The sequence below is a fragment of the Bos grunniens genome, chromosome X (assembly GCF_055505025.1).
Source record: "Bos grunniens cultivar Pamir isolate PY7600 chromosome X, Bosgru_T2T1.0, whole genome shotgun sequence".
In the NCBI taxonomy this organism is placed as follows: Eukaryota; Metazoa; Chordata; class Mammalia; order Artiodactyla; family Bovidae; genus Bos; species Bos grunniens.
The window spans coordinates 23,677,873-23,700,283 of record NC_141194.1 but is presented as its reverse complement, the minus strand read 5'-3'; the positions used below and the strand labels follow the sequence as shown (position 1 = coordinate 23,700,283).

The following is a 22,411-nucleotide window of genomic DNA, read 5'->3' as shown; positions in this document are numbered from 1 at the left end:
ATATGAAAAAGAATATATATATATATATAAAAGTCACTGCTGTACAGCAGAAATTAAACTGAAAGTCAACTAGATTATAATAAATTTTTTAAAGTATTATTTTAACATCAAAAACTATCCCATTAAAATACTTATTACATAATTGTCTCACTCTACTTGGGACTTTGAATTTTTGGACTTTGATTGCTAGCATGTTAAACCATCATTTGATATATATTTGTTTAGCAGCTGAATCCTGCTTGTCCCTGACTAGGAACGATGGTTCTTCAAGTGATTCATTAGCACCACCTAGAAACTTGTTATAGAGCACATGCCAGCCCTGCACCAAATTTCCTGGGCCAGACTCTCTAAGGTAGTATCCAGCAAGCCCTCCTGGGATTCCAATGGTCACTGAGGTTTGAGAACCACTGAGATAAAGAATACTGGATGCCTAAGTTTTTTTTTTTTTTTTTTTTAGAGTCGGACACAACTGAAGTGACTTAGCATAGCATAATGAAAAGGGCATCTTTTGGGGTGTTATTTCTAAAAGGTCTTGTAGGTCTTTATAGACTAATTCAACTTCAGCTTCTTCAGCATTACTGGTCAGGGCATATACTTGGATTACTGTGATATTGCAAAGTTTGCCTCCGAAACGAACAGAGATCATTCTGTCGATTTGAGATTGCATCCAAGTACTGCACTGAGAACTCTTGTTGACTATGATGGCTACTGCATTTCTTCTTTTTTTTTTTTTTTTTTTAAGTAGAATCTTATAAAACTGCAAATAAATTTTGAATTATTACTTGAAAATGTAATACGAGAAGCCCTTATTTGAAATTCAAAGACTTGCTTACAAAGCTACCAATATGTCAACATTTTTTATGTCTTTCTCATTTATTTTTTTTTATTTTTTTTATTTTTATTTTTATTTTTTACGTCTCTAACCATCAAGGTCAAGAATGTCCAGTTTGGTGAGAGGATAAATGACCCCCTTCCTATATGTCCATGTTAACAGTCCCCTGAACATAAGACTCCCTTCCCAGACACTAGGGCCCAGCCAGCTCACTGTATATGTAGTAAGCAGTCTCTTTTTTAAAAAAAAAATTAAATAAAAAAATTTATAGCTTATACAAGATTTTTCTTTACGCAACAAGTATTTTCTTTTTTTTTTTTTTTTTTTTTACTTCAGTTGTAGATACAAATACATTCTATTCCTTATCAGTGTCATGACATCTGCATATTTCTTACTGAATTCTCCAGACTGATAATGATATCTACAAACTCTAGTTTTTTTTTTTTTTTGCACATTTTTAATTTTTAATGTAAAGCTTAAAGAAAAGTTCCAAAAATAATACAAATAATATCCATATAACCTCTGCCCAGATTTTTCACTTGTTCTTATCATTTCACCCCATTTCTTTATTATTTGTCTGCTCCCCACCCAAAAAGTTTTTTTCTAAACTCTTGGAAGGCCTGCTGCAGATATCATGGTTTTTATTCCCATGAAGTATCCCACATACTTCAGTACATATTTCTGAATTTCCTAAGAATAGGGATATTCGGTTAATAACTGTAATAGTACAGTTGTCAACTTCAGTGATTTAACATGGATAAAATACTTTTATTAAATCTACTGTCTGTATTCTAATACTGTTAACTGACCCTCAGTGTCCTTTTTAGCACTTTTTCCTTCTAGTACAAGATCTAGTCCAGGATCAGATATTGCATTTCATTGTCATGTTGATAAAGTCTCTTTTAATCTGGAACACTTTTACAGCCTTTATTTGTTTTTTATGATATGGATGCCTAAGTTTTGATTACTAGGAATCAATGAAATTCAGTTGAAAGCACTACTTTCTTTTCCAGCTGTTTAAAATTAAATGCTCAAATATTTTGATGGCAAAATGGAATGTGATGTGTGATAATCATAAAGACTAAATAACCTTAAAATTCTGATGCCAAACACTTGACATGTGTTCTACACAGAAAGTATTGGCAAGAGCTTCATACTGAATTGATTATACAATCAGAAGACAAAGGTTTAGTGAAACATAAGGTTGAAACATAGGGCTTCCCTGATAGCTCAGTTGGTAAAAGAATCCACCTGCAATGCAGGAGACCCCAGTTCAATTCCTGGGTGGGGAAGATCCACTGGAGAAGGGATAGGCTACTCATTCTAGTATTCTTGGGCTTCCCTCATGACTCAGCTGGTAAAGAATCCACCTGCAACATGGGAGACCTGGGTTTGATCCCTGGGTTGGGAAGGTCCCCTGGAGAAGGGAACAGCTACCCACTGCAGTATTCTGGACTGGAGAATTCCATGGACTGTATAGTGCATGGGGTTGCAAAGAGTCAAACACGACTGAGCGACTTTCACTTTCACTTTTTCAAGGTTGAAATATCTGTATATTGAAGGCCTACAAGGAACAATTAAACAACTGAAAGCATTAGGTCTTATTTTGAAATATACAGTAATTATTTATTAATGCTTATTAAAATTTTCAGTGTCCTTGTTATTGAATAATGTTGCAGAAATACATAAAATATTTCAAAATACAAACAATAATCCAGTCACTTATGTTAAAAAGGTATGTAAAGTGAAAACAAAACCTAAAATGGGCTCATACTATTAAATCTTTGGTTGCTTTCTACAAAACATAGTGTTTAACTTTGAATCATAGTTTGTTTCCTATGTAGTGGAATCAATTTATGGGAACATTTAGTGAAAACCACAGAAATAAAAACTCAATATCAAGGTTAATCACTGACCTTCCCTCAATTTCTCATTTTGTAAGGATTAGTCCAATGTTATTTTCTGGTATTTCTGCAGACTTTAGCTTTGTGAGCTCTATGTCCTTCTTAAAGCTCTCCCCTTCTACTTTCATGACTTCCTTCTCTGATATCAGAGTCTGTTTTGCTTTTTTTTTTTTTTTTTTAAGAAGATCTTTCTGTGGTCTCTTCCTCTACTTCTTGCCTGTGTTGACCAGGTATATAATGACTTATATTTTTGGAAACTTTCCTCTTAGATTTCTATTGAAAAAGACACTGATGCTTTCACTCCTATTTATAAATCTAAAACCTTACACCTTTTTAAAATTTTATTTTATTTTTAAACTTTACAAATTGTATTAGTTTTGCCAAATATCAAAGTGAATCCGCCACGGGTATATATGTGTTCCCCATCCTGAACCCTCCTCCCTCCTCCCTCCTCCCTCCCCATACCATCCCTCTGGGTCGTCCCAGTGCACTAGCCCCAAGCATCCAGTATCGTGCATCGAACCTGGACTGGCAACTCGTTTCATACATGTTATTATACATGTTTCAATACCATTCTCCTAAATCTTCCCACCCTCTCCCTCTGCAACAGAGTCCATAAGACTATTCTATACATCAGTGTCTCTTTTGCTGTCTCGTACACAGGGTTATTGTTACCATCTTTCTAAATCCCATATATATGCGTTAGTATACTGTATTGGTGTTTTTCTTTCTGGCTTACTTCACTCTGTATAATAGGCTCCAGTTTCATCCACCTCATTATAACTGATTCAAATGTATTCTTTTTAATGGCTGAATAATACTCCATTGTGTATATGTACCACCGCTTTCTTATCCATTCATCTGCTGATGGACATCTAGGTTGCTTCCATGTCCTGGCTATTATAAACAGTGCTGCAATGAATATTGGGGTACACGTGTCTCTTTCCCTTCTGGTTTCCTCAGTGTGTATGCCCAGCAGTGGGATTGCTGGATCATAAGGCAGTTCTATTTCCAGTTTTTTAAGGAATCTCCACACTGTTCTCCATAGTGGCTGTACTAGTTTGCATTCCCACCAACAGTGTAAGACGGTTCCCTTTTCTCCACACCCTCTCCAGCATTTATTGCTTGTAGACTTTTGTATCGTTAACAAGTGGTGCTGGTAAATCTGGTCAACCACTTGTAAAAGAATGAAACTAGAACACTTTCTAACACCATACACAAAAATAAACTCAAAATGGATTAAAGATCTAAACGTAAGACCAGAAACTATAAAACTCCTAGAGGAGAACATAGGCAAAACACTCTCCGACATACATCACAGCAGGATCCTCTATGACCCACCTCCCAGAATATTGGAAATAAAAGCAAAAATAAACAAATGGGACCTAATTAAACTTAAAAGCTTCTGCACATCAAAGGAAACTATTAGCAAGGTGAAAAGGCAGCCTTCAGAATGGGAGAAAGTAATAGCAAATGAAGCAACTGAAAAACAACTAATCTCAAAAATATACAAGCAACTCCTACAGCTCAACTTACACCTAATTTTTAAGCACAAATTCTTTTAGGAAATCATATTTGAATGTCATAATTTAATTCAAATAATCCAGGATTTGGAAAGGTAAATTAGTAACTCATTCTCCAATATCTTTCTGATCCCAACTCTGTATTTCTATCAAAGGCAGCTTTATTGAGCCACTTTCCAATCACAGCACTGCTTTCAAGTTCCCTTTTGATCTTCTCTAGCTAAATAATCCTGAAAACATTTCATTCCTTTTTCTCTTCTCTTGCATGCTCACTGCTAGGATCTTCGTCAAGGTTTTGACCTACAACATGAAGCAGTGTAAAACCTAGTTTTCTGCCATCTCTTGTCTTTTGAAGATCTCTTTTTATGGGCCCCTGCTATATGATTTCTGTTCCTAAAACATATGATTCAATCATGTTTCTACCATACTTAAACCTTTTACTAGAACTTTCCTGTATCGGGGAGGAAAATATTTTCCTCTTCCCTTCAAGTTTCTTCCAGCTGGTATAAGAATTCAATTGACATGCAAGGTTACCAGGCAAAAATCAAAGAAATGTTTAAAAACATACACACATGGGAGAAACCCTACGAAACTAAGTCAATTGGCAAAATGGCCAAAACCCTCACTTAAAATACCACTGTTAGCTAAAGGCAAAAGAAAATGTTGTGGGTAGTGGTTTGGGACTTCAAAAGTAAGGAAGGCATTCATATGGAGATGGAAAAGCAAATGGTAGGTAAACCAGTGTTTGCTGGGCCCTGCAGAGACCATGGGACACAGAGTGGACTCCAGGCCGCCCTAGAGTTTCCCCCACCACATCTCACCCACATTCTTTGCAGGGATCTCTGGTGATAGCTCTATTCTGAACCACTGTCTAAATGATTTTAGGCAGTTAGGAGGAAGGTCAAAGTTTTTTCCTGAGTCTTTGGGGCCTTGGGTATTTTCAGCTTGAAATAATCCACACGCCAAAGAGATATTAGGGTGGCAAGTTGTTCCCCAATAGCTTCAAACAAGATTCATCCAAAAAGCAATGCCTGGAATTTAAGAACTTCCAGACAGTACTATTTAATTTATATAGTGGTACATAGTTTATGGGGCTTCCCAGTGGTAGAGCATCTGCCTGCAGTGCATGGGTCAGGAAGATCCCCTGGAGGAGGAATGGCTACCCACATAGTTTATAAAGACTTTCTATGCATTTTAATCATTTATCTTTTCCCCAACATTGAGCTGTGTGTGAAAAATTAGAAAACTATGCCTCAGATTCTACATCAGTGATCAAGTCTAAATTGGGGCTGGGTCCTTTAATTTTTTACTTTTTGAAATACAAATGGTTCCCAGTTTTATTGTGGTATCAATGGCAAATCAAAATGGTATATATTTAGGTTGTACAATGTGAATATTTTGAGAGGTAGGATTGATCATTTAATCTATAATACATACACAATGTGAAATGATTACCACAATCAAGCTAATTAACACATCCATCAATTTACATTGTTACTGTTTGTGTGCCTGTGGTGAGAATGCTTAATCTACTCTTTTAGCAAATTTCAAGTGTAAAATACAGCATTACCTCTAATCACCATACTGTATATTGGATTTACATTTTCTTCATATGTCACTCCTTATGGCTTCTAATGAGGAACTGAGTGCAACATCAGAGAAATATGTGTTTAATTATTACGATTAATCTTCTGTGGGCATGATTTATTTGACCTCGAAGAGAGCTATAAGAATGTTTTCTGTCAAAAATACATAAGAATTTATTTAGATCTAATATACTATCTCAGTTCCAACTGGTCAAAAGTGAACTTCACTTGCTTTTCAGAAAGAAGAAAACTGAAGTACAGGAGAGAATTCCTGATCAACCACATAAATGAAACAGATTCTGGACTGGCTATATTTTGTGCACTGGCTTTGGATTTAGGCACTCCACCCAAAGTGAGGCTGTCAGATCACTTGGATCAAAGGAGAGAGATGACTGAGATCGTTTAGGGTAATGGATTAGGAGAGTAACATTATTTTCAATGGTCTTTCTTCAGTGTGCAGTAAAAAAAAATGTAACTTAAGTTCTCTGTTTATTATTGGAAAGAGATTATTCTATCTCATTTGGCAACTCGAGTGGATTTGGAATTTGTTTTATCATGTTAGCACCTTTTTTTCTTACGAAAGGAGGATTCCAATTTTCTCTCAAAAATCTACTTAATCACCTCCCACCTGTATTAGATTTGATTCCCCAGTAATAGAACTCTGGCAGGACATTGTGGTGCAGATGGCTTATTTGAGAAGTAAGCCCAGGAAGCCTAAGAACTGGGATGCTGACACAAGAAATGAAGAGTCAAAGGTGACTTAAGAAGGGGTTACTGCTATGAGCAACTGGATCTCAATCACACTGTGGAAACTGTGTAGAATACTGTGTAGAATAGATCTCAGATTATCCCACTGAGGAATGAGAAAGCTGGCACATGTATTTACCACTCCTAATTGTCAATGGTTGAGGGATATCCATGGAGGTGTTTAATCCCTAGAATTTCTTGGTGGGCCTGAATGCAGCCTTACAAATAGTCAGCTGCACCCAAGAAAGCTCTCAGAGAAGCAAAGAGATAAACACTGGAGGTGAGACTTTGAAAATGTGTATAGAAAACTGACTACAGTGCCTGCAACTGAACTGAGAAGAGGCATTGGGAGAAATATCTCAGCAAATCAACTGTGTCTTATAGTTTATTTGAAAAAAAAAAAAAAAAAAAAACGATTTCCTTGGAATCTATGTACTAAGCGTCAGCAACATATTGGGAAGATACAAGTCAGCAAAACCAAAAATCTGGCCTCCATTACATAAATAGTCCTCTACTTCAATCCCCAACCAAATGATCTCCACCGTGATGAATTTTATTCCAAAATATTTTCTGATGTCTTTTCCTCTCAGATTTTTTTCCAGTCAATGCCCTGCTTTAGGCTCTGACCATACTTATTCACATGGATTACTGCAGCTATCTGTTAGTCTTCCTTTCAGTACCACACTCCTTAAAATCTTTCAAAGGTTCTCACAGTCAAAACTTTCATCCATGGCCTACTTGTTGATCATTTTCTGCCCTCCATCCATATGAAGTATATGGTTCATCCATGTTCAGACACTTTGTGTCCCAAATTCATCAGGTGATATACAGTCTTTGAGCACATTCTAATCTCCTTTTAAGAATACATCTCCACCCCTTAGTAGCAACTGCTACAAACATATTTTATTTTCTAATTCACTCCTGTCAGTTCAGGTGATCTCTCTATTGACCCTGCTTATTTTCCAATAATTTACTTTACTATTAACAGAATACTTTGTCACACTGTATGGTGGATATTTGCTCTCCAACTCATTCATTAACTCCTTTAAGACAAAGATTTTTATACTTCATGTTGGTACCCATGTCTCAAACCCTGAAATTTGTGTTGGTAATAATGTTGTATGCATATGGCTTAATGAAAGACAACAATACCCTAACTGCAAAGAAATCAAAATAAGGCATGCTGTCTGCTCTTTAGGAACTTGCTCTCTGATTTTGGGAACTTTAACTACTTACCAGAGCATTATATATAACAAGTACAGATTCCTTCCCATTGAGTTCTTCAGTTCAGTTCAGTCACTCAGTCGTGTCCGACTCTTTGTGACCCCATGAATCGCAGCACGCCAGGCCTCCCTGTCCATCATGAGACCTTACAAAACAAGATCTCATTAGAAATACTCACATTAAACCAAATTTCCCTGATATTAGCAACAGGATTCTTTCTGGGTAATTATGGTCCTAATTTTCTCCCATTATTCCTGCTGAGTCTCACTACAATATTTCTTAACGTTGAGACCCATATATGCTCAATCTGATTAAAACACAAATTTAGCACCAAGGAGGCACAAGAGTTTAGAATTCCATGGTTCTCTTTCTCTTTGATTCATTTCATAAATGATCATAATACAGGATTTAAAACAGAATGAGACAGCTGGAAAAAGGTTTCTTTCTGATTTAGGGATTGCTTCCTAATGCTGGAAAATACCACCATTTTCATGACTCATCTTCTGTAACCCTGTATAAGCATGTAAAGAAAGTAAGATGTCAGTGCATTTATAGCAATAAAACATTATTACTGGCATTGTTGTGGGCTCCTTTATTTGATTTACAAGTCCAAACTTTTTTAATGGAAGGCTAGTCAAATATTCCCCATCTGATAAGACTAATATAAGTATTGCTGACAGAGAGTACTGTATTGCTAATATAAGTATTGTATTGACACAGAGTTCACCTTGACAGAATATTACACAGATTCCTCTGAACCCTGTTGCAACTAGGACTTACACACAGAAAGCTGATACACTGCCACAGACAGCAAAATGCAAACAAACCAATTAAAAAATAGGCTGAGGTCCTAAATATGCATTTCTCCACAGAAGAACTACAAAAGGTGAACAGGCACAAGAAAAGAAACTCAAGATCGCTAAAAATTAGAGACAGGTAAAGGCAGAGGAAACAGAGATCAAATTGCCAACATCTGCTGGATCATCGAAAAAGCAAGAGAGTTCCAGAAAAATATCTATTTCTGCTTTATTGACTATGCCAAAGCCTTTGACTGTGTGGATCACAACAAACTGTGGAAAATTCGTGAAGACATGGGAATACCAGACCACCTGATCTGCCTCTTGAGAAACCTATATGCAGGTCAGGAAGCAACAGTTAGAACTGGACATGGAACAATAGACTGGTTCCAAATAGGAAAAGGAGTCCATCAAGGCTGTATATTGTCACCGCGCTTATTTAACTTATATGCAGAGTACATCATGAGAAACGCTGGGCTGGAAGAAACAAGCTGGAATCAAGAATGCCGGGAGAAATATCAATAACCTCAGATATGCAGATGACACCACCCTGATGGCAGAAAGTGAAGAGGAACTAAAAAGCCTCTTGATGAAAGTGAAAGGGGAGAGTGAAAAAGTTGGCTTAAAACTCAGCATTCAGAAAATGAAGATCATGGCATCTGGTCCCATCACTTCATGGAAAATAGATGGGGAAACAGTGGAAACAGTGTCAGACTTTATTTTTTTGGGCTCCAAAATCACTGCAGATGGTGACTGCAGCCATGAAATTAAAAGACGCTTACTCCTTGGAAGGAAAGTTATGACCAACCTAGATAGCATTTTGAAAAGCAGAGACATTACTTTGCCAACAAAGGTCCGTCTAGTCAAGGTTACGGTTTTTCCAGTGGTCATGTGTGGATGTGAGAGTTGGACTGTGAAGAAGGCTGAGCACCGAAGAATTGATGCTTTTGAACTGTGGTGGTGGAGAAGACTCTTGAGAGTCCCTTGGACTGCAAGGAGATCCAACCAGTCCATTCTGAAGGAGATCAGCCCTGGGATTTCATTGGAAGGAATGATGCTAAAGCTGAAACTCCAGTACTTTAGCCACCTCATGTGAAGTGTTAACTCATTAGAAAAGACTCTGATGCTGGGAGGGATTGGGGGCAGGAGGAGAAGGGGACGACAGAGGATGAGATGGCTCGATGGCATCACTGACTTGAGGGACGTGAGTCTGAGTGAACTCCGGGAGTTGGTGATGGACAGGGAGGCCTGGCGTGCTGTGATTCATGGGGTCGCAAAGAGTCGGACATGACTGAACGACTGAACTGAACTGAAATCAAAACTATCATGTGGTAAAACTTCACACTGGTCAGCATGGACATCGTTAAATAACTCTACACATACAAATGCTCAAGAGAATGTAGAAATGCCTCCTACACTCTTGCTGGAAACAGAAGCTGCTATGGCCACTAAGGAAAATGGAAAAGTGAACATAAAATAATAGCCATATGAACCAACAATCCAACTCCTGGGCATATATCCAGACAAAACTCTAATTGAGATTGGTACATGCATACATATTTTCATCACAGCACAATTCACAGTGCCCTAGTAGTGGAAACAACATCAATGTTTATTGAAACATGAACGGATGAAGAAGCTGTGCTACATACATAAAACAGAATGCTCAGATCAGATAAGTCGCTCAGTCGTGTCCGACTCTTTGCGACCCGATGAATCACAGCATGCCAGGCCTCCCTGTCCATCACCAACTCTTGGAGCTCACTGAGACTCACGTCCATCAAGTCAGTGATGCCATCCAGCCATCTCATCCTCTGTTGTCCCTTTCTCCTCCTGCCCCCAATCCCTGCCAGCATCAGAGTCTTTTCCAATGAGTCAACTCTTCACAGGAGGTGGCCAAAGTACTGGAGTTTCAGCTTTAGCATCATTCCTTCCAAAGAAATCCCAGGGCTGATCTCCTTCAGAATGGACTGGTTGGATCTCCTTGCAGTCCAAGGGACTCTCTAGAGTCTTCTCCAACACCACAGTTCAAAAGCATCAATTCTTCGGCGCTCAGCTCTCTTCACAGTCCAACTCTCACATCCATACATGACCATGGGAAAAACCATAGCCTTGACTAGACGAACCTTTGTTGGCAAAGTAATGTCTCTGCTTTTGAATATGCTATCTAGGTTGGTCATAACTTTCCTTCCAAGTAGTAAGCGTCTTTTAATTTCATGGCTGCAGTCACCATCTGTAGTGATTTTGGAGCCCAGAAAAATAAAGGCTGACACTGTTTCCCCATCTATTTCCCATGAAGTGGTGGGACCGGATGCCATGATCTTCGTTTTCTGAATGTTGGGCTTTAAGCCAACTTTTTCACTCTCCCCTTTCACTTTCATCAAGAGGCTTTTGAGTTCCTCTTCACTTTCTGCCATAAGGGTGGTGTCATCTGCATATCTGAGGTTATTGATATTTTTCCCGGCAATCTTGATTCCAGTTTGTGTTTCTTCCAGTCCAGCGTTTCTCATGATGTACTCTGCATATAAGTTAAATAAGCACGGTGACAATATACAGCCTTGACGAACTCCTTTTCCTATTTGGAACCAGTCTATTGTTCCATGTCCAGTTCTAACTGTTGCTTCCTGACCTGCATACAGATTTCTCAAGAGGCAGAACAGGTGGTCTGGTATTCCCATGTCTTCACGAATTTTTCACAGTTTATTGTGATCCACACAGTCAAAGGCTTTGGCATAGTCAATAAAGCAGAAATAGATGTTTTTCTGGAACTCTCTTGCTTTTTCCATGATCCAGCGGATGTTGGTAATTTGGTCTCTGGTTCCTCTGCCTTTTCTAAAACCAGCTTGAACATCAGGAAGTTCATGGTTCACGTATTGCTGAAGCCCGGATTGGAGAATTTTGAGCATTACTTTACTAGCGTGTGAGATGAGTGCAATTGTGTGGTAGTTTGAGCATTCTTTGGCATTGCCTGCCTTTCTTTGGGATTGGAATGAAAACTGACCTTTTCCAGTCCTGTGGCCACTGCTGAGTTTTCCAAATTTGCTGGTATATTGAGGGCAGCACTTTCACAGCATCACCTTTTAGGATTTGGAATAGCTCAACTGGAATTCCATCACCTCCACTTGCTTTGTTTGTAGTGATGCTTTCTAAGGTCCACTTCACTTCACATACCAGGATGTCTGGCTCTAGGTCAGTGATCACAGCATCGTGATTATCTGGGTCATGAAGATCTTTTTTGTACGGTTCTTCTGTGTATTCTTGCCATCTCTTCTTAATATCTTCTGCTTCTGTTAGGTCCATCCCATTTCTGTCCTTTATTGAGCCCATCTTTGCATGAAATGTTCCTTTGGTATCTCTGATTTTCTTGAAGAGATCCCTAGTCTTTCCCATTCTGTTGTTTTCCTTTATTTCTTTGCATTGATTGCTGAAGAAGGCTTTCTTATCTCTTCTTGCCATTCTTTGGAACTCTGCATTCAGATGTTTATATCTTTCCTTTTCTTCTTTGCTTTTCACTTCTCTTCTTTTCACAGCTATTTGTAAGGCCTCCCCAGACAGCCATTTTGCTTTTTTGCATTTCTTTTCTATGGGAATGGTCTTGATCCCTGTCTCCTGTATAATGTCATGAACCTCATTCCATAGTTCATCAGGCACTCTATCTATCAGATCTAGACACTTAAATCTATTTCTCACTTCCACTGTATAATCATAAGGGATTTGATTTAGGTCATACCTGAATGGTCTAGTGGTTTTCCCTACTTTCTTCAATTTAAGTCTGAATTTGGCAATAAGGAGTTCATGATCTGAGCCACAGTCAGCTCCTGGTCTTGTTTTTGCTGACTGTATAGAGCTTCTCCATCTTTGGCTGCAAAGAATATAATCAATATGATTTCATTGTTGACCATCTGGGGATGTCCATGTATAGAGTCTTCTCTTGTGTTGTTGGATGAGGATGTTTGTTATGACCAGTGCATTTTCTTGGCAAAACTCTATTAGTCTTTGTCCTGCTTCAGTCCGTATTCCAAGGCAAAATTTGCCTGTTACTCCAGGTGTTTCTTGACTTCCTACTTTTGCATTCCAGTCCCTTATAATGAAAAGGACATCTTTTTTGGATGTTAGTTCTAAAAGGTCTTGTAGGTCTTCAAAGAACCGTTCAACTTCAACTTCTTCAGCGTTACTGGTTAGGGCATAGACTTGGATTACTGTGATATTGAAGGGTTTGCCTTGGAAATGAACAGAGATCATTCTGTCATTTTTGAGATTGCTTCCAAGTACTGCATTTCAGACTCTTTTGTTGACCATGATGGCCACTCCATTTCTTCTGAGGGATTCCTGCCCACAGTAGGAGATATAATGGCCATCTGAGTTAAATTCACCCATTCCAGTCCATTTCAGTTCGCTGATTCCTAGAATGTTGACATTCACTCTTGCCATCTCTTGTTTGACCACTTCCAATTTGCCTTGATTCATGGACCTGACATTCCAGGTTCCTATGCAATATTGCTCTTTACAGCATTGGACCTTGCTTCTATCACCAGTCACATCCACAGCTGGGTATTCTTTTCGCTTTGGCTCCATCCCTTCATTCTTTCTGGAGTTATTTCTCCACTGTTCTCCAGTAGCGTATTGGGCACCTACTGACCTGGGGAGTTTCTCTTTCAGTATCCTATCATTTTGCCTTTTCATACTGTTCATGGGGTTCTCAAGGCAAGAATACTGAAGTGGTTTGCCATTCCCGTCTCCAGTGGGCCACATTCTGTCAGATCTCTCCACCATGACCTGCCCATCTTGGGTTGCCCCACGGGCATGGGGCATGCTAGTTTCATTGAGTTAGACAAGGCTGTGGTCCTAGTGTGATTAGATTGACTAGTTTTCTGTAAGTATGGTTTCAGTGTGTTTGCCCGCTGATGCCCTCTTGCAACACCTACCATCTTACTTGGGTTTCTCTTACCTTGGGCATGGGGTATCTCTTCATGGCTGCTCCAGCAAAGCGCAGCCATTGCTCCTTACCTTGGACGAGGGGTATCTCCTCACCACCACCCTTCCTGACTTTCAATGTGGGATAGCTCCTCTAGGCCCTCCTGCTCAGTCATAAAACAACAAAATCATAACCTTTGTAGCAAGTTCAAAGCAACTAGAGATTAGCCTACTTAGACTTGTATGTACAAACATAAACCCCTCCCTCAGGATATCTCTTTCATGTAAAATCTTAGAGATGATACACAGATCTACCTACAAAATGGAAACAGACTCAGGGAGATGGGAAACATATGTGTCGTTGCCAAGAGAAAGGGTCCTGGGGGATGGTTGGAGTATAAGGTCAGTCAGTCAGTCAGTCAGTCAGTTCAGTCGCTCAGTTGTGTCCGACTATCTGCGACCCCATGAATTGCAGCATGCCAGGCCTCCCTGTCCATCACCAACTCCTGGAGTTCACTCAAACCCATATTCATCGAGTTGGTGATGCCATCCAGCCATCTCATCCTCTCGTCCCCTTCTCCTCCTGCCCCCAATCCCTCCCAGCATCAGAGTCTTTTCCAGGTATTGGCTAGCAAATGTCAGCTCTGATATGTGCAATGGATTAACACCAAGGTTCTAGTATATAGCACAAAGTATCCTAGGAGAAACCATGATGGAAAACAACATTTAACATAGAATATGCATGCATGCACTGATATATACAGACATATCTATAGACGTATATATACATCTACACCACTGAATCGCTTTGCTTTACAACTGAAATTAACAGAAGATAGTAAGTCAACTATACTTCAAGTATTAAAAAAAAAAAATGAAAGGGTGGGGGGAACACACACAAAACCTAACCAAAGTTTAGTCACACTGCTTCCTATTGGCCGTCAGACATTTGCAGATATTCTCAACAATCAGGACACTGGAAGAACAATTGTACACCACATCAGACATTCGGAAAGGATCCACCAACGTTTGTACAGGGAGGTTACTTCTGAGATTTATGAATAAAACAAAAAAGGCTATTACCAAATGGAGATGAAGAAAATCAACAGTGATGGCACAAAAACACAGATTTCCTAGAGAACTGGTAAAAGCTAGGTGTGCCAAGGCATCCTTCAGTTGGTGCCCCAACGTTCAAAGAACCGAAACTGGTGCCATCCACGCATCCCAGGTTGAAGAAATTTAGTACATTAACATAATAAAGTCAGGGAGATTCCTCTCCACTAACCATGACATACCAGGTAAGAGATATTGAAAAAAACTCATATCTTTGAAAATAGCATGCCCACATTGAAATATTTAGCAACAAACTTGACCAGGAAGGATAGACACCTATAAGTTGAGAAACTAAACTAAAATTAAAAGAAACTAGATGATTCAAAGAAATGAAATGATCTTGCATGCTCATGGATTTGGAATAATTAAGATTTTTAGAAGGCACGCTCCTAAAAGCAACCTACAGTTTTCATGCGACCCCTCTCAAGTTACCCATAACATTTTACACAGAACAACTACAAGTAATGTGAAATATCAACAAATAATCTTACAGTTTATGGAGGGCCATTGAAGACCCAGAATTCCCAAAGCCATCTTGAAGAAAAAGAACAAAGCAGGAGGCGAAACCCTCCCAGACTTTGGAAACTACTATGATAGTACAGTAATGCCAATACCTTGATACTAGCACAAAAAGAGACTTACAAATAAAGGGCACAGGAAAGAGAGCTCAGAAATGAACCTGCATGCCTAAACTCAAAGGATCTTCCACAAAAAAGTCAAGAATATACACTGGGCAAATGACAGTCTCTTCAGCCAGTTGTGTAGGCAAACTTCGACAGCTCCATGGGACTCTGCCAAGTTAGAACACATCTACTTATCATATCATGGAAGTCAGTTCAAGGTGGCTTCAAGACTTAATCATAAGCCATGACACCATAAAACTCCATGAAAAGATCAACTATGCCAATCAAACTGACATAAAAAGGAACAATATCTACTTTAGGTCAGTCAACCCAGGCAACAGAAATAAAAACAAAATACATAAATGAGACAGAAACTAACACACTTTTCAACCACAAAGGAAAACAGTTAAAAAGAGAAAAAGACAACCAGCAGATGGAATGGATTAGGATCAATCTATTAGGAATGGATGCAATGATGAGAATGATTTCATTTCCAAGATGCACAAACAGCTCATACACCTCCACAGCAAAATACAAACAACCCAATGAAGAAACACCCTGAGGACCTAAAAGGCATTTCTCCATAGAAGAAATACAAAAGGGCCAATAGGCACATGAGAGGAATCTCAAGATCACTAAGTATGAGAGAGATGCAGATCAAAACTACAATGTGGTAATACCACACACTGGTCAGCATGACCATCATTAAATATTCCACAAATAACAAATGCTCATGAGGAAGTTTCAATGCCTCCCCCACTCTTGCTGGGGATGGAAACATCTACAGCCCCTATGGAAAACAGAAAACAGAACATGTAATTGTCATTTGACCCAACAATCCCACGCCTGGACATATATCCAGACAAAACTCTAATCCTGAAAGATAACCATGTCTTTGTTCCTCATAGCCTAATTCACAATGCCCTATATGGGGAAACAACCTCAATGTTTATTTACAGCTGAACAGATAAAGAAACTGTGGTACATACTTACAATGCAATACTACTCAGTCATAAAAAAGAACAAAACCATACCCTTTGTAGCAACTTGGAAGCAACTAGAGATTAGCCTACCTATGTTCCTATGTACAAACACAAACCCTTCAGGATATCTCTTTCACGTGTAATCTAAAAGATGACACATGGATCTACCTACTAAATGGAAACAGACCCAGGGAGATAGTCAACAGACATGCAGTAGTCAGGAGAAAAGGTCTCGGGGGCTTGACGGAATGTGAGGTTTGGACTAGCAGATGTCAGCTCTGATATGTGGAATGGATTAACACCAAGGTTCCAGTACATAGCACAGAGACTGATACATATTACCCTAGGATAAACCATGATGGAAAGCAACAGTTAACATTGAATATATATGTATGTAGACATTGCGTGTAGGCTTTCCTGGTGGCCCAGCTGGTAAAGAATCTGCCTGCAATGCGGGAGACCTGGGTTCAATCCCTGGGTTGGGAAGATTCCCTGGAGAAGGGAGTGGCTACCCACTCCAGTATTCTGACCCGGAGAATTCCATGGACTGTATTGTCCATGGAGTTGCAAAGAGTAGGACACAACTGAGCGACTTTCACTTTCAGACATCGCACGTGCATGTGTGTGTATGTGTGTAGACACACACACACACACACACACACATATATATATATATTCATACCACTGGATCATTTTGCTTTACAACTGAAATTAACAGAAGATGGTAAATCAAATCTACTCGAGTTTAAAGAAAAATGACAAGAAAAAAAAAAGAAAACACAAAAAAACCTAACCAAAGTTTAGTCACACTGCTTCCTACTGGCCATCAGATATTTGCAGATATTCTCAGCATTCAGGACACGGGAAGAACAATTGTCCAGCACTTCAGAAATACCAAAAGAATCCTCCACCATTTCTATAGGGAGGTTAGTTTCTGAGATTCATGAATAAAGAAAAAAAAAAAAAAAAGGTGATTCCCAAATGGACATGAACAAAAGTCAACAGCAATGGCATAAAAACACTGGTTTCCAAGAGCACTGGAAAAAGCTCAGTGTGCCAAGGCATCCTCCAGTTGGTCCCCCAATAGTCAAAGAGTCAATCTATAGTCAATTTATGGCCCTAAGTGTTTCTTTGTCTATACAAATTGTATCGGTATATACCTCTGTAAATAAGTCAGTCACCAATAAAACCATATGAAATAAACCATTTCAAAATACTGTTGATAATCATTTTCCATAGTAAAAAAATCTTCTGAGAGTACAATATAAAGAAATAATATATAACACTCAGCCATAAAAAAGAACAAAATAATGCCATTTGCAACATGAGTGGAACTGGAGATGAGTAAGTGAAGTAAGCCAGACAGAGAAAGATAGTCATCATGTGATATCTTATCATGCTTATCTGTGATATATGAAAAAATGATACAGATGAACTTATTTGCAAAACAGAGACTCAGACATAAAAACAAACTTATGGTTCCTAAAGGGTAAAGATGCAAGAGAGGGATAAATCAGGAGTTGGGAATTAGCAGATACAAACTATACATAAAATAGCTAACAAACTAAACAACAACATAAATGTCCATCAACAGACAAATGAATAAAGAAGTGGTACATTTATACAATGGAATACTACTCACCCATAAAAAAGAATGAAATAATGCCATTTGCAGCAACATGGTTCCAACTGGAGATTATCATGCTAAGTGAAGTACATCAGACACAGAAAGCCAAACTCCATATGATATTGCTTACATGTGTAATCTAAAACATGACAGAAATGAACCTATCTATGGAACAGAAACAGGCTCACTGACATAGAGAACAGACTTGTGGTTACCTGGGTGGGGGAGTTGGGGAGGGATGCAGTGTGAGATTGGGGTTAGCAGATGCAAACTATCATATGTAGGATGGATAAACAATAAGGTCCTACTGTATAGCACAGGGAACTGTATTCAATATCCTATGATAAACCATACTGTAAAAGAACATTAAAAAAAGAATATGTATATGTTTGGCTGAATCACTTTGCTGCAGAGCAGAAATTAATCCAACATTGCAAATAAACTACACTTCAATTAGAACATGAAAAAAGAAATAAGCATAATGAACTTAATGAATTGTAAGTTTCAATTGAGATAGTGAATTAGGTGCCAATGGAATTGTACCTCTACTTACTATCCTTTAAAAATCACCTTTAGCATTAATTTTTCATTTTATAGTTTTATATCTATTAAGTATTCAACTCTTCATTTTATTAAAACATTTCATTTATTAGAATATAAACTAATGATATGGTGTCATAGGTTTCATTTTACCTCTGATTTTTCAAGTCGCAAAGTACTATTTACAAATAGGATTCAAATCCACACTTCATAAGCTTGACTATCTTCCACCTATCATAAGAATGTGGCTAAAAAAGTATAAAGTATTTTGGAGCTAAAATGTCAAATGTGAAAAACAAACTGGAAAAACTGGATGGTCAGATAAGTGACGGAACAGTTTGTATTAAGAACCTGCATCTGTTTATTTTCTAATGTCATGATTCTCAAAATGCAGTCTCCAGATCAGCATTGTCACCATCATTGGAGCTTGTCAGAAATGTTCATTATTAACCCACATCTCAAACATTATTGACCCACATCTCAAATCTACTGAATCAAAAAACTCTAAGATTGACAACCTTTCAAAAGGCCTCTCGGTAATTCTGATGTAATCCAAAATTTGAGAACTCTGCTCTAGTCCATTCAATCGTTCATTTCTCACATGTATTTCTAACTTCTTACCACATGACAGGTACTAGGTGAAGAGCTGGGCTACAAATACAGATTACTGTATCAACAGCAAACATTTCCTGAGAGTTTACACTTTGATTAAGACACTTTCATAACTGAGATCATTACCCTTTGTAACAACCTTCTAAGTATTTCTATTATGTTCCAAATACCCTTTTGGGAGGACAATGGCACCACAGGGCAGCAACCAGCATTGTTGGAAAAGTGCCTGGCTCTGCCTGAGAGGATCCAAGGTGGTTGCCCAGTGCAGGTGGCACCTGAATTACCTCAAAAATCAAATTGAATTTCCCAAGAAAAAACAAGTTAAAGGAAAAGAAACTAGGTATCAGATAATTTTTTAGGCAATTCATATTCTGTAATTTGTTTATTTACAACAACCCTCTGTGAAAGTTAGTGACTCTTGTTTAAAAATTTAAAAACAACAACAACAACAACAACACGAACCTAAATACATAAGCAATTGTCTGAAGTCATAAATTTTCAGGTTCCAAAGAAGAGACTTGAGCCCTGGCCTGAACCCAGAGCACCTGCAGACCCTCTGAGGTATGACAGTATATGGTCAGGAAGCTTAGTATGTTAAGAGGGATTGAGTGTGGGGACTATGAAGATCATGCTTACGGCTGAATTCAGAAGTGAATGAATGTTGGGATCCATAGTGTCAAGAGTTCTGACTACTCACCTGATAAGTTCAGATGTACTTCTGCATTAAGGTCTTGGTGGAAATACAAACACAATGAAACAATATCACACATTGAATCAATGCCAACCTGCTAGCTCGTGGGTCAGTAAACTTTTCAGGTAAAGGTCCAGAAACTAAAATATTTTCAGCTTAGCAGCCCATACAGTTTTCCGCGTACCAACTTAAACTCTCTTAGTACTTTTTAGTATTCTGTTAGAACCCTCAGTTAGGATCCATAGACCAGTGGTCCCCAACCTTTTTTGGCACCAGGAACTGATTTCATGGAAGACAGTTTTTCCACGGATGGGGCGTGGTGGTGGTTTTGGGATGATTTAAGCACATTACATTTCTTGTGCACTTTTTATTATTATTACATTGGCTCCACCTTGGATCATCAGGCATTAGATACTGGAGGCTGGGAACCCCTGCCATAGTCAATACGTAAATGAGTGGGCATGACTGCATTATAAGAAATCTTTGCCTTTGTACACGGAAATATGAATTTCATGTAACTGCCAGTTATCATAAGACATTTATTTTTCTCAATCATTTAAAAATATAAAAACCTTTTTTAGCTTGCAGGCCATACAAAAAAGATATGAGCCCCAGTTTGTCCCATGGGTCATTGTTTGCTAATTACCTCAAAAACTCATAGGAATTTAAAAGTCATGGAGATGTTTGAAAAGGAAGAGAGGCAAAAAAAGGGAGAAAAACATCCATCTGAATACCTGAGAGGAAAGGTTAAAAATGGTTTAATGCATTCATTGTTCTCAACAAACAAACAAAAAAATTTCTTGCATCTTCCCACACATAGAAAAGCCCTAAATTCTTTAGCTTGAAATTAACATAATCTTTTGAAATCAGACTACATGCCCTTTGCTACAAAACTTCTATATAACCTGCCACCACCACCACCTCCTCGGAGTTTTCTTTGGGTTGCTGGAGATGCTGCCTCCTTGGCTTGATGTTCTAAAAATGCCCTTTTGAATAAAACATAACTCTCAAAAAAGAAAAAAAAAAATCTCACCCTTACTGCCCAAGACTTACCTTTTTCTTGCCCAGTGCACAGCAAGCTGAAATGATTTGCAGCATAGAGAAGGTTTATTCACAAGGTACCAAGAGGGGAAAAAGCCAGTTTTACCACCACAGAGCGAGGGGTTTATGGTACGTCTGATACAAGGAATAAAGCAGCGCAATGGTTTGAGGTGTGGGAAGCAGTGATTGGAAAGAGGTGTGACAATCCTTGTTCTGCTCAGGCCTAACTAAGCTACAGGTCTTCACGCATTCCAAAGGTCACCCAACCAATGCTGGTGCATGCCCAGTTGAAGGTTTGACAATTAAAGCCAATCTTAACCAGCTCAGCTGGAACTAAACCAGCTGACTCCGAGCTCCTAGAAAACAACATGTGCAAACATCTTATTAGGGTACAAGCTGATTGGAAGACAGGCAGGTTTTTTGTACCAACAATTAAGATGGCATTGATTAGTGACAGCAGGTTACAGATGAAATGGATTTAACTAATGCTTAATCCATGGTTTCAACATCTTTGTGAGATTTAGAAAAGTGCCCATCTTCTCAGGTGGAAGCATAGGCTTTACAGCTGAACTCTAACTGGATTTCAGCCTCACTTGCATCAATGTCAAATACTTTTGGTCAAGGCACACCTTGTACAACTGTTCATGGCAGCCCTGGATTCTTAATTATCCCATTGCCTTTTATCTTTTTTTCAAGTCTTTATTTTTTGTTTATAAATAAATTATCATATAACAAGTCTCCCATGAGCAGAATGTTAAGTACACGACATTTTTATTTTCCCTGTCTAGCACCAATCAATTAGCCATGACTAGTAAAGGCTTGGGCCAACAAAAGATGAACACTACATCTTCCGTCTTTCTTTTACATCAACTTTGTTGATTATTGCATAGTATTCTCAAGAGAAAACACGTGCTCAGGTCCTTTTTGCTGAGCTAATATGGAAAGTTAATTCAGGTCAGATTGCAGTTAAAAGAATGATTGCTAGATGAATTATAACTAAGAATATTAATGTACCTCCAAAAATCACTTGAGCCTAAGAAAATTAAATTATTTTTATCTTTTACATAACTTGACCAATGTTTATTTCTTCAATGAAGCCAAAATTGTTTTGGCATTTCTTGCTTCTTCCACTCTTAAGGTTCCATGACTATAAAACAAAAGTTTTGTGTTAATTCAGAGAAGCATCACTAAATTTTAGATTCTAGTAGACTTGCTTTAAAATGTCTGTTCTGCCAATTTGAATATGTACCTTTGGACAAGTTACCTACTTCGACGATCAGTAAATTCTTCATCTATAAAGTTGTCATCACACTTCCCACTTTATAGCTGTGTGGGGGAGGACCGAAAGGTAGATATAATCAAGATAAAAGTTAAATTATAGATATCATAATAAAACTGCAGAAATCTATTGATGCTGCTGCTGCTGCTGCTGAGTCACTTCAGTTGTGTCCGACTCTGTGCGACCCCATAGATGGAAGCCCACCAGGCTCCCCCATCCCTGGGATTCTCCAGGCAAGAACACAGGAGTGGGTTGCCATTTCCTTCTCCAATGCATGAAAGTGAAAAGTGAAAGCGAAGCTGCTCAGTCGTGTCCAACTTGCAGCGACCCCAGGGACTGCAACCTGCGAGGCTCCTCTGTCCATGGGATTTTCCA

General features: G+C 38.5%; 1 long non-coding RNA gene across 1 annotated transcript; it reads right to left on the bottom strand.

Annotated features, from left to right (window-relative positions):
* Positions 1-449: 449 nt before the first annotated feature.
* LOC147339993 (uncharacterized) lies at positions 450-20,936 on the bottom strand. Its single transcript, XR_015159460.1, has 3 exons — positions 20,770-20,936; positions 7,829-7,961; positions 450-757 (listed from the first exon to the last, which is right to left on the bottom strand). It is a non-coding gene; the product is annotated as an uncharacterized LOC147339993 (long non-coding RNA).
* Between the last annotated feature and the right edge of the window lie 1,475 nt (positions 20,937-22,411).